A 12,127-nucleotide genomic window follows, 5' to 3' on the forward strand; every position below is an offset into this window, starting at 1 on the left:
GACTCTGAGTGACCCAGTTTGAGACAAGTTTCGAGCTCAAGACTCATCAGCTATGGCCTCTGGGGAGGAACCATATGTATAACATGCTTCTCTGTGGTAGGGGTCAGTTCTCAGAGGATCAGAGCTGGACAGATGGCCCCAAATGGCTCTGGATGTGAAGAAGCAAGCTAAAATTTATCTAGAAAGTGGTAGCTGCCATCTCAATTTTCTTAAACCCAAAACAAAACAAAAAAGCCCTTTGTATTTTTTTTTTTTTATATATATATATAACAAAAAAAGACAAGAGACAAGAGTCAGGGCTGCCTCACGGAGACGGAAACAGAGAGAAGCCGTCTGGCGGCTTTTCCCTTCTTCCTTCCACTCACTCAACAACCACTGAGCTTCCTTGCTTGGAACTGTGCCGGTCCCTCGCGAGGTGAGCGAACAAGACAGAAGGGAGGCCTCCCTCCTGGAGCTTGCACTCTAGTCAGGGAGAAAAAAAATGAATAATTAACTCATTAATTAGCAGCACGATTACCAATGCGAATTAATGACAAGACGACTTAATTATTTACAAGGACTCCAAAGGCAAAATACAGGGTATTATAAAGACGAAGGGCATGAGATGTCACCCAGCCTGGGGCCTCAGGGAAGGCTTTTCTGCTGGGACCTCAAAGGTAAGTAGGAATTAGCTAGGCAAAGGGGAGAATATTCTAGAAAGAAGAAATGGGCCGTGCAAAGGCCCTGAGGCACATTCAAGTAAACAAGGGGAGTCCAGTGAGGCTGGAGGGGTGTGAAGAGGGTGAGAGGAGGCGGAAGTGGTGGGCGGGGCCTCCAGGAGCAGTGGGGAGCATTACTTCGAAGGTCCCTAAACTGGGGAGCTGCTTTAAGTCACAGGCAGTATAGGAAGGTCACCCTGGAGCCTGGGCTAAATGTGCTGACGCGGAAAAATATTCAAGACAGATTCTTAAAGAAGAAAGGCAGTTGGCCAAGTGAAACACACAAAGCTATCCCAGCAGACAAAACACGCGTCTGAGTGAAAACATACAGTCGAAGGTCTGAAAGGCCACACCCCTCATCAAGAGCAGAATTTGCCTCCTCAGGGTGCCACCGACTTGGGACTTGGGACATTTAACATTGCTTTGGGCTCAGTTTCACTTGAATTTTTACAGCAAGAGTAAATGTCTGTATGATGTATTTACTTAAACAAAAAGATAGATGTCGTTTTCATGAAAGCAAATAAACAAATATGTTGGGTTTGTTTTTTGTTTTTTTCCTTCCAGAAGCAGACCCCAAGATGAAGCTTCTTGTGCAGGTGATTTATTAAGAAAGGACCCCCAAGAGAAAGAAACCGGTAAGGGAAACAGGACAGGGCCAGGGAAGAGGGCAAACAGGGATGTGATTTCAGACAAAATCCTGAAGGGGGCGGGGGTAACATCTGCTTGATCCCCCTGGGCATTGGGGGTTCTAGAGGGGAGGTCACGGTCTCTGCCGTTGTCCTGTCCTGAAGCATTGGAGTGGGGCTTTCCTTTCGGCTCTGATCCCTCACGGGCTAAAGCACACGGGGGTAGGGAATGGGGCCAGGCCAGGAACTTAAACTCTCCAGTTTTTCCAGCTCCTCCCAGGACAAAGTGGCTGCAGAAGCAGAGTCCAGGCTTCTGTAGACGGCTCCCCCCACCCCCGGGGTGGGGGTGGGGGGGTGAGCACTGGAAACTGAATCACCCGCATGCAAACAGGGGAGGTGCACATAGAAATGGTAAAAGGGATCCAAGGGAATCTGGGCTAAGCATAAGTGTCCACTAGGATATTAATTAAAAAAAATAAATTAATGGTGGGGGCGCCTGGGTGGCTCGGTAGGTTAAGCCTCCAACTTCGCCTCAGGTCACGATCTCATGGTTTGTGAGTTTGAGCCCCGCATTGGGCTCTCTGCTGTCAGCGCAGAACCCGCTTCAGGTTCCATGTCCCCCTCTCGCTCTGCCCCTCCCCCGCACACGCACCAGTTGGTACAAAAGAATGTACCCTGTCCCTAGCCATTTTTGCTTTGCCTCAGGAGAACTAGGTTACCAGAGATACTCTGTGCCTATACAAGCATACATTTATATTTATATTTATATTTATACTTATATTTATATATTTTCTACTCTTTTTTTTTTTTTTTAGTTATATTGGGAGAGAGAGTGGGGGAGGGGCAGAGAGAGAGGGAGAGAGAGAATCTCAAGCAGGCTCTGCATTGTCAGCACGGAGCCCAACATGGGGCTCGGACTCAAACCGGGAGATCATGACCTGAGCTGAAATCAAGAGTCGGGCGCTTAACTGACTGAGCCACCTAGGCGCCCCTCTATTTCCTACCCAGTTTAAAAAACAAAACAAACTAATAGAACAATGTATGTTGACTAACTGGAATTAAAATAAAAACTTAAAAACAGGATTCTCTGTCTCCTCTCTCTGTCGCTTCCTTGCTGGTGCTTTCTCTTTCAAAATAAATAAACAGACATTTAAAACAAAATAAAAATGTAAGGGCATTTGGGTGGCTCAGTTGGTTAAGCATCTGACTCTGCTTGGGTCATGATCCCATGGTTCATGGGTTTGAGCCCCACATCGGGCTCTGTGCTGATAGCTCAGAGCCTGGAGTCTGCTTTGGATTCTGTGTCTCCCTCTCTCCCTGCCCCTTCCCCCACTCATTCCCTCTCTCTCTCTCTCTCTCTCTCAAAAATGATATTTATTCCAAAGCAGGCTCCAGGCTCTGAGCTGTAACACAGAGCTGGACGCAGGGCTCGAACTCACCAACCACAAGATCATGACCTGAGCCGAAGTCAGATGCTTAACTGACTGAGCCACCCAGGTGTCCCTTAAGACTTTAATGTAAGTAATCTCTACACCCAACATGGGCTTAAACCTACAACCCCAAGGTCAAGAGTCCCCTGCCAGCCAGCTGGCTGAGCCTGCCCGCTGCCCCTATGCAGTTAAAATTTTTAAATAGATATTAGCCAATAGCCTTCTACAGGCCTGGTCCTAAGTTACGCACCCACCAAAAATTATGAAAATCCTGACAATTTATTTAACCCAGATAAGGGCATCTTCTGTAGAAGTCTCTTACCTCTCTCTGGTGCTTCTGTCTTCCTGGGCATTGAAACAAAAAGCAGATTAGAATTTATGAAAAGGAAAAGAAAGAATTTTAGGTATAAGACGATTCACTGGAAGTAACACGTGTGTTTTTATTCTTTTTTTTTTTTTTAATTTTAGGGAGAAGGAGAGCATGAGTGGGGGAGAGGGGCAGAGGGAGACAGATTGAGAGAGAGAGAGAGAATGAATCCCAAGCAGGCTCCACGCTCAGTGCAGAGACTGACACGGGGTTCGATCCCAGGACCCGGGGATCATGACCTAAACCAAAATCAAGATTTGGAACGTTCAACCAACGGAGCCACCCAGGCGCCCCAGCATGTTTGTTTTAAAAAAGCAGCCCACTGCAGTATGGTGAGCAGGTAGAGAGAGGCACCGGAGCTGGGGTGACGCTGGGAAGTGTCTTACAGTTCTCCCCGATCATTTCACAACCCCTTTTTATTTGATCGAGCTTGAACGGAGCTCAGTTTCAGTTTCTTGCAAACAAATAGCCTTCACCAGGTCCCTGCCAAAGACCTTGTGATCCCTGGATGGGACAGCTCTCTGACATTGGCCTTCTTTGGACACGCCATCTAATCACAGTATCAATTCCAAGACAGAAAGAGAAGGGAGCTATTTGTAGCTCAGCACCCACCAGGCCCTCGACATCTCTTATGTAAATTGGTCCCTGGTGGCGGCCTTAGTCCCCACCTCCCACATCCATTCCACACCCAGATGATGTATCCAAGCTAATCATGATGATTCCATCCCTTAGACAGCGATGGCTCAAGATTGGTCAGGAGACCCAATTCTGCCCAATGGGACCTGGGCGGGCTCTGCCGGAGAGCTTCGGGGACATGTCTTCTCCTAAGAGACGGTCACAGAATGGTACGGACTCTCCTCTTTCCCTCAACACGGTGGTGCTTGGGTGTGTGAATTGGGATTCCTGTTCTGTGCTACAGAATGCATTGTGACCGATTGGTGCTGGTGCCATCAACTGCCCCTCCTCGCTCCACGCTCTTCACAGGTACGTTGCTGAATTTGGATCAATGTGTGAAACGCATTTACTATGCTCTCCCTGGGCATACATGCTGTTATGATGATGTCCGGCAGACAGATGGCTGAGAGGTGTAACGCCCCCAGCTGATGCCCCGGAGAGACTGTGTCTTGACTGTAACATGCAAGACCCTTGCCTTCTGAGTATGAAAGGACATGGTGAAGGCAGGAAACTGTTCTCAGAGAAGGCCCTTGACCCAGCCTGATACTTACAAGCACTTTGAGCACATCATGCGATGTCAAAATTCTGTGGCCATCTTACACTGTGATTATTTCTTTTAATCCTTTCAAGGTTGCTACCCAGAATTTCAGGAATGAATCACTACATTACAATGCTGCGAGCTAACGACGGAGGTTCAAAGAACTCAGTGTCAGACCTTGGGCTTGAACTCAGACCTGTCTGCCTCCAAAATCTGGCCTCTTTTCAGCTGGAGGCGCCAATTCTCCGGTTGAACAACATAAAATAATGATAGAATGGTCAGAGTTTTCTAAAGTAGACTGGTTGTACTGGTCTGCCCAGAACTCCTTCCTTATTCTTTTGGGGGAGAAAATCCTCCCTTATTTTCATTTTTATTTTTTATAAGGAACTGTTCTTTGTGGTTTGACCAATACTAATTCTAGCCTACCTGTTCTTGGTGACAGGGGTGGGCATGGCCATGTCCTGCCCAACAGGGTATCCTATTTGCCTAATCTCAGTGACTGGATCAGAGAAAGAACAGATACTTTCTCTAACTGAGTCAAATAGAGTTCACCTGAGATATTTTTCCCCCCAGAGCTTTTGGAGAAAATTATCTTTCTTCCTAAAATTGTAAGCGAAGTCTTGGACTGTTGGAGGCCATCATCCTTCTCACACAGAGCACCTGTGAAACAAGAGAAATGGAAGATGTGATCTGAGATCCTGGATCCACGATACCCGAAGTCAGTAGTGTTATATTTTGAGTTGCCTAATGTTTTTCTTCTGCTTCTTTGATCTAGGCTTCTGCCTCTTTTTTTTTTTTTTTTTTTAATTTTTTTTTCAACGCTGGGGCGCCTGGGTGGCGCAGTCGGTTAAGCGTCCGACTTCAGCCAGGTCACGATCTCGCGGTCTGTGAGTTCGAGCCCCGCGTCGGGCTCTGGGCTGATGGCTCAGAGCCTGGAGCCTGTTTCCGATTCTGTGTCTCCCTCGCTCTCTGCCCCTCCCCCGTTCATGCTCTGTCTCTCTCTGTCCCAAAAATAAACGTTGAAAAAAAAAAAAAAAAAAAAAAATTAATTTTTTTTCAACGTTTTTATTTTTATTTTTGGGACAGAGAGAGACAGAGCATGAACGGGGGAGGGGCAGAGAGAGAGGGAGACACAGAATCGGAAACAGGCTCCAGGCTCCGAGCCATCAGCCCAGAGCTTGACGCGGGGCTCGAACTCACGGACCGCGAGATCGTGACCTGGCTGAAGCCGGACGCTTAACCGACTGCGCCACCCAGGCGCCCCTAGGCTTCTGCCTCTTTTAAGAGAATCAGTCCTATCATACTTCGCAGCCTCCCGTACTGACACACGTGCTCTTTGCATCTCTCACATCCATGCAGAACTCAGGGTCGATACTAAACTTGCTTGAGAACTTTAAGATCCCCCTCATTTTACACAAGTACGGTGTAAACAGGTGAGTGGGATTCTGACCCCTCGAGGGTTCCTTTGGAGCACAAGATCACACGCCAGACCATGAAAATAAAAGACCTTTGGTTTTCCTTTAGGGTAGAGCAAAAGGAACCGAGCCAGTCAGAAAGATGATCTAAGACTAGGGTGGATGGCGGGGGGGGTGGGGGGGGGGGGTGGGGGGGGAGTTTACAATCAATGGCCTGTAGGGTTAGTTGCACAGGTTTTGGGGTTAGTGACTTGGTCTGGATCCTATCTCTATCATGTAATCTCCGTGTGGTCCCGGGCAACTCACTTTCCCTGTCTAAGCCTCAGTTTTCCCAACTGCAAAATTGGCTAATAGTGGCAATCCTAAAATCTGTTCTGAGGATTAATAAAATAATACACATAATCCCAAATCAAACTATCTTTAATCATAAAAAAAGAATTTCTTGGCTCATATATACCTGAAAAGTCCAGGAGGAACAGCTTCAGGCATAGCTGGATCTGATGGCTCAAATATTGTCATCAGAAACAATTTTGTAGCTCTGCTTTCTTTTGCTCTGGCTCCATTCCCAAACAAGCCATGCTAAATCGCTCTACTTTTTTTTTTTTTCTTAATGTTTAATTTAATTAATTTATTTATGTATTTATTTTGAGAAAGCACGAGCGGGAGAGGGGCAGAGAGAGAGGGGCAGTGGATCTGAAGCGAGCTCTGTGCTGACAGCACTGAGCCCAATGTGGGGCTTGAACTCACAAACCGTGAGATCGTGACCTGAGCTGAAGTTGGACGTTCAAACGACTGAGTCACCCAGGTGCCCCTAAATCACGCTACTTTTCACCACCGCTGTGACCCTAGTCCAAAACAGCACGGTTGCTAGCTTGATGATGGCAACAGCCTCCTAACTGGTCTCCCTTCTTCCCACACCCCTGCCTCTCACTCCAAGCCTCATCTCCACAGAATGATCTTTTAAAAATGCGACGCCTGTGACTCCTCTGCTCGAAACCTTCTACTAGCTTCTCCGAATAAGATCCAAACCCCTCTCCGTGGCCTGCCTGGCCCCTCAAGCTCCACCCGCTGTCTGACTCCCTGAAGGTTCTTGCTCTTTCACTCCATTGCACTGGGCTTCTCGTTTTTCCTCGGGCTGGGGGTGTTCCTCTGCCAGGATCTCACCCCTACGCCGCGCTGCCTAACTTCATTGGTAATTCAACTCCCTTGATCTCCTCTCTCCTAGGTCTCCACCCCCAGGATTCCAAGTCCAGTAGAAGGAAGAGCGCCTGCTTGCCCACCAGTGGGAACCCAAGTCCAGGGCTGGCTTTCATTGGCCAAAGGGCACATCCCTGAACCAATCACTGTGGCCAAAGGGGTGAGATTCTCCGATTGGTTAGGCTCAAGTCACATGCCCACCTGGAGCTCAAGCAAGTGTGGGCTGAGCGGACAAAGACAGTTCCCCTGAGAAAAATTGAGGTCCTGTTACTGGAAGGGTGAAATAATGCTGGGCAGCAAAAATAACACGTGTATTTTTCGGTTTGCTCAGAGCCTGACATGTAAGAAATGTTGGGGGGAAAAAAAGAAAGAAAAGAAAAAACCGAGTTGCACTGCCTGCAAGAACACCCAGGGGTCCCCTTCATCAACATTCACTCATTTAACAAAATCTTATTGATATCACTTAATTCCAGAGTCCAAAAGGACTCTGCTACTCTCTTGATTTAAAATGATAATGCAAGGGTGCCTGGGTGCCTCAGTCAGTTGGGGGTCTGACTCTTGATTTTGGCTCAGGTCATGACCCCAGGGTCGTGGGATTGAGCCCCACGTCGGGTCCCCACTGAGCGTGGAGCCTGCTTAAGACTCTCTCTCTCCCTCTACCCCTCTCCCCCGCTCATGCTCTCTCTCTCTCTCTCTCAAATAAAAAGAAAATTAAAAATGGGGGGCCCCTGGGTGGCTCAGTCAGTTGAACATCCAACTTTGGTTCAGGTCATGATCTCACCGTTCATGGGTTTGAGCCCCACATGGGGGGCTCTGTGCTCTCAGTGCAGAGCCCGCTTTGAATCCTCTGTCCCCCTCTCTCTCTGCACCTCCCCCGCTCACGCTCTCTCTCTCTCTCCCAAAAATAAACATTAAACAAAAATTAAATGGCATAATGTAATTGGTGATACGTCTTTTCTTTTTTTTTTTTATTATTTTTTTTCAACATTTATTTATTTTTGGGACAGAGAGAGACAGAGCATGAACGGGGGAGGGCAGAGAGAGAGGGAGACACAGAATCGGAAACAGGCTCCAGGCTCTGAGCCATCAGCCCAGAGCCTGACGCGGGGCTCGAACTCACGGACCGCGAGATCGTGACCCGGCTGAAGTCGGACGCTTAACCGACTGCGCCACCCAGGCACCCCAATACGTCTTTTCTAGAACAGTGCCTGCCATTCATTCAACAATATTGATTGGGCTTTGATTTAGCATTGGCGAGGAGCTCAGCTCACAACTGTGAATACCATAGGTGACCCCTCTCCTCCTGGGGCTTGTACATTCTAATAGAAAGGAGACAGTCAAAAAGAACAGTTTGAATGGAGACCAAAGCCACTCATAAGGCTGATACCTTAGGGTGAAAAATCGAGTGAAGTGGGCCTCTTCTTTACTGAATAGCCTTTTGTACCTTTGGAACTGTATACTTTTATTAGTAATTTAAAACAACATTGATTCATTATCTTTAGAAGTAATGCCATAGAGATACACTGCATCCATTAAGTGGGTAAAGTAAAAAGTCTGGCAATGCCAAATAACCCGGAGGATGTGGAACAACCGAACCTCTCATGCACTGACGGTGAGGACGTAAAATGCTACAACCACTTTAGAGGACTATTTGGCAGTTCTTACAAGAGTAAATCTACAACTACCCTATGATCCAGCAATTTCACTTTTTTTTTTAATTATTTTAATGTTTGTTTTTTTTTGAGAGACAGAGCACAAGCAGGGGAGGGGCAGAGAGGGAAGGAGACACAGAATCCAAAGCAGGCTCCAGGCTCTTAGCTGTCAGCACAGAGCCTGATGTGGGGCTCAAACCCATGAACCGTAAGATCATGATCCGAGCTGAAGTCAGGTGCGTAACCAACTGAGCCACCCAGGTGCCCCTATTTTATTTTATTTTATTTTATTTTATATTTTATTTATTTTTATTTTTGAGAGAGAGAGAGAGAGAGAGAGAGAGAGAGAGACAGAGTGAGAGCAGGGGAGGGTCAGAGAGAGAGGGAGACACAGAATCTGAAGCAGGCTCCAGGCTCTGACCTGTCAGCACAGAGCTCGATGTGGGGCTCGAACTCACGAACTGTGAGATCATGACCTGAGCTGAAGTCAGATGCTTAACTGACTGAGCCACCCAGGTGCCCCTATTTTATTTTATTTTTTAATGTTTATTTATTTTTGAGAGAGAGAGACAGAGTGCAAGAGGGGAAGGGGCAGAGAGAGAGGGAGACACAGAATGTGAAGCAGGCTCCAGGCTCTGAGCTGTCAGCACAGAGCCCAACGCAGGACTCGAACCCACCGACCACAAGATGGTGACCTGAGCTCAACCTAGTAGGACGCTCAACCTACAGAGCCCCCCAGGGGCCCCCAGCAATTCCTTCCACTCTTTTATCCAAGATAAATAAAACCTCAGGTCCACAAAAAGATTTGTGTAAGAATATTGATAGGGGCACCTGGGTGGCTCAGTCAGTTGAGCCCCTGACTCTTGGTTTCAGCTCAGGTCATGATCTCACAGTTTCGTGAGTTCGAGCCTCCAGTCGGGTTCTGTCCTGGCAGCGCAGAGCCTGCTTGGGATTCTCTCTCTCTTCCTCTCCCCTGCTCACACTGTCTCTGTCTCTCTCAAAATAAATAAGTAAACTTAAAAAAATAATAATATTGGGGTGCCTGGATGGCTCAGTTGGTTGAGCGTCTGACTTTGGCTCAGGTCATGATCTTGCCGTCTGTGGGTTCCAGCCCTGTGTCAGACTCTGTGCTGACAGTTCAGAGCCTACATCCTGCTTTGGATTCTGTGTCTCTCTCTCTGCCCCTCCCCCACTCACACTCTGTCTCTCTCTCTCTCTCTCTCTCTCAAAATAATAAATACACATTTAAAAAATTAAAAAAATAATAATATTGATAGTTGATATAACCCTAAGCTGAAAACAATACAAATGTCCATCAACAGAAAAATGGTTAAGCAAGTTATATTATAGTTATACAATGAACTACTCATCAGTTTCAATTTTTAAAAATTACTGACACATACAACAATATGGATGACTCTCAAAAAAAGAAGAAAAAGTGATATGGGTGAATCTCGAGAAGATTATGCTGAGTGAAAGAAGCTAGACTCAAAAAAACATATTGTATGCTTTAATTTATATTGTTCTAGATAGAACAGGCAAAACTTACCTGTTGTCAGAGAAGGGAGTCCAGTGGTTGCCTGGGGTGGGGTGTGTGGGATTCATTGGGTAGGAACTCTTAGAACTTTCTCTGGGGCTGGAGATGTTCTGTCTTGATAGAGATGTGGGTTACAGGGGTGTTTTCATTTCTGGGAACTCGTGGAACTGCACGTGTAAGTTCTGTCTGTGCATTTCATCGAATGTAAACGATAACTCCTTAAAAAAAAAAGTATTTGAATAGGGAAGTTACCGTATACTAGGGAAGTGTACGACAGGGTAACTCCTGGGGGGTATGGGGGTGTGGGCGAACTGGGGGTAGGGTAGAGATCAGGGAAGGTCTGCACCAGAAAGTGAGATTTCAAAGCCCCTAGGGGGACGTCAAACTGTCCCGATGAAGCAGGATAAGGGAGGGGCGACCTCAACACAGAAATGTTAGCGTTTGATCTGTGGAGACCTTCCAAAAACAAGTATCTAACGTTCATTTTGTACCTGCCGCTTTATATTGGTGTTTTCGCACTTAATCTCATAGTGACCCTTCCACATCAGCATTTTGGCTCCCACTTTACAAGTGAGGAAACTGAGATTCAGGGAGGGGGTCGTCGAATGGCTTCCTGAAGACCAACAACCAGGACGTGGTGTCAGGGCTGCTTCCTCGGTGTCAGTTTCCCTGAAACATAACCTGAAACAACCGCAGACGCTGCAGGTCGGGAGGACTGGAGCAAAGGAATGTCCTAGGGAACAAAAGAAGGGCTGGGCTGGCGCGCTCGCACCTCCCACCTCCCCAGGCGCCGGCTCCCAGGTCTCCAGAGAAAGCGGGGTGGGGGCGGGAGCGCGGAAGGCTGGCTCCACTCCGCTGAGTCAGCGGCTCCCGAGACCCAGGCGGGCGGCTCTGGAACAAAGGGAGTCCGCGTGGGGCTGGTGGGGGGTTGGGGGGCCAGGGCGGGGGAGAAGGAGCCGGGCCGGAGCCGGGGGAGAGGGGCGGGGAGCGGCGGGGCGCACGCAGAGTGGGGCGGGGCGTGCCCCTGAGAGTAGGGGCGGAGAGGCGGGGCCCATGCAGAGTAGGGCGGGGCCTGCGCCTAAGAGTAGGGGCGGAGAGGCGGGGCCCATGCAGAGTGGGGCGGGGCCTGATTCTGAGAGTGGGGCGGAGGGGCGGGGCCCATGCAGAAAGAGGCGGGCCTGCGCCTGAGAGTGGGGGCGGAGGGGCGGGGCCCGGGAGGAGTGGGGCGGGGCCCGAGCTCGCAGGGGCGGGCAGCCGCGGGGTCCCACAGGGGCCCCTACCCCAGGAACGCGGCCGCTGGAGAGAGCAGAGCGCTGGGGAACGCGCCAAGGGGCGCCGGATGGGCTCCCCGAACCTGCGCGCCGCCCGCTCCGCAGCCCCGCCCGTCCCCAGTGTGCTCAGGCCCGAGGCTCCACCGCTAGGGGCTGGGTCCTGGACCTAGTCCTTCTCCTGCGTGGTCCTGTTTCCTCTTCTGTGAATTGACGATGACAGGTCTTGTTTTGCCGGGTGTTGGGAGAGTGGGTTGCGAGAGCGGAAGTGAGGAGGAGGGCTTGCTGTCATCTCCTTAACAGACGTCTATTTTGTACTTGCTAGGAAGAACTGTCTTAATAACTGTACTAACACTTCACTCACACATTTCCATTTATTGCACGAAACAATCCATAAACTAGGTAATATTATCACCCCCATTTTACAGCTGAGAAAAATGAAGCTCACACGCGCTTATGTGGCATGCCCACATGAAGACAAGTGGCAAGCAGCAGGACTTAAACCTTGGGTCTCACTTCACGTTTTTGGAGTCTTTCTCACCCTAAGGTTCATGCTCTTAACTAGCATCCATTCGTTCATTCATTCATTCATTCAAAGATATTTATTGATCACCTCTGTGCTAGGTCATGTGTTGGGTGTAAGAATACAGGGAACAAGTGACAGTCCCTACAGAAATGAAGATTACAGTATAGTTGGAAGACAGTGAGCAAGTAATGACAACAA

The 12,127-nt window shown here is 48.6% G+C and overlaps 3 long non-coding RNA genes across 4 annotated transcripts; 2 read left to right on the plus strand and 1 right to left on the minus strand.

Annotated features, from left to right (window-relative positions):
• Positions 1–575: 575 nt before the first annotated feature.
• LOC147577888 (uncharacterized) lies at positions 576–4,005 on the plus strand. Of its 2 annotated transcripts, XR_015254580.1 has the most exons (4): positions 576–656; positions 1,263–1,333; positions 2,710–2,841; positions 3,854–4,005. It is a non-coding gene; the product is annotated as an uncharacterized LOC147577888 (long non-coding RNA). The 2 variants fall into 2 exon arrangements; XR_015254579.1 differs by lacking the exon at positions 2,710–2,841.
• A 3-nt stretch (positions 4,006–4,008) lies between these two features.
• LOC147577889 (uncharacterized) lies at positions 4,009–7,640 on the plus strand. Its single transcript, XR_015254582.1, has 2 exons — positions 4,009–4,105; positions 6,975–7,640. It is a non-coding gene; the product is annotated as an uncharacterized LOC147577889 (long non-coding RNA).
• LOC147577890 (uncharacterized) lies at positions 4,393–10,843 on the minus strand. The gene is made up of 3 exons (XR_015254581.1): positions 10,627–10,843; positions 10,148–10,353; positions 4,393–4,977 (listed from the first exon to the last, which is right to left on the minus strand). It is a non-coding gene; the product is annotated as an uncharacterized LOC147577890 (long non-coding RNA).
• Positions 10,844–12,127: the final 1,284 nt, after the last annotated feature.

The sequence above is a fragment of the Puma concolor genome, chromosome C1 (assembly GCF_028749965.1).
Source record: "Puma concolor isolate L17-30 chromosome C1, mPumCon1.1.hap2, whole genome shotgun sequence".
Classification (NCBI taxonomy): Eukaryota; Metazoa; Chordata; class Mammalia; order Carnivora; family Felidae; genus Puma; species Puma concolor.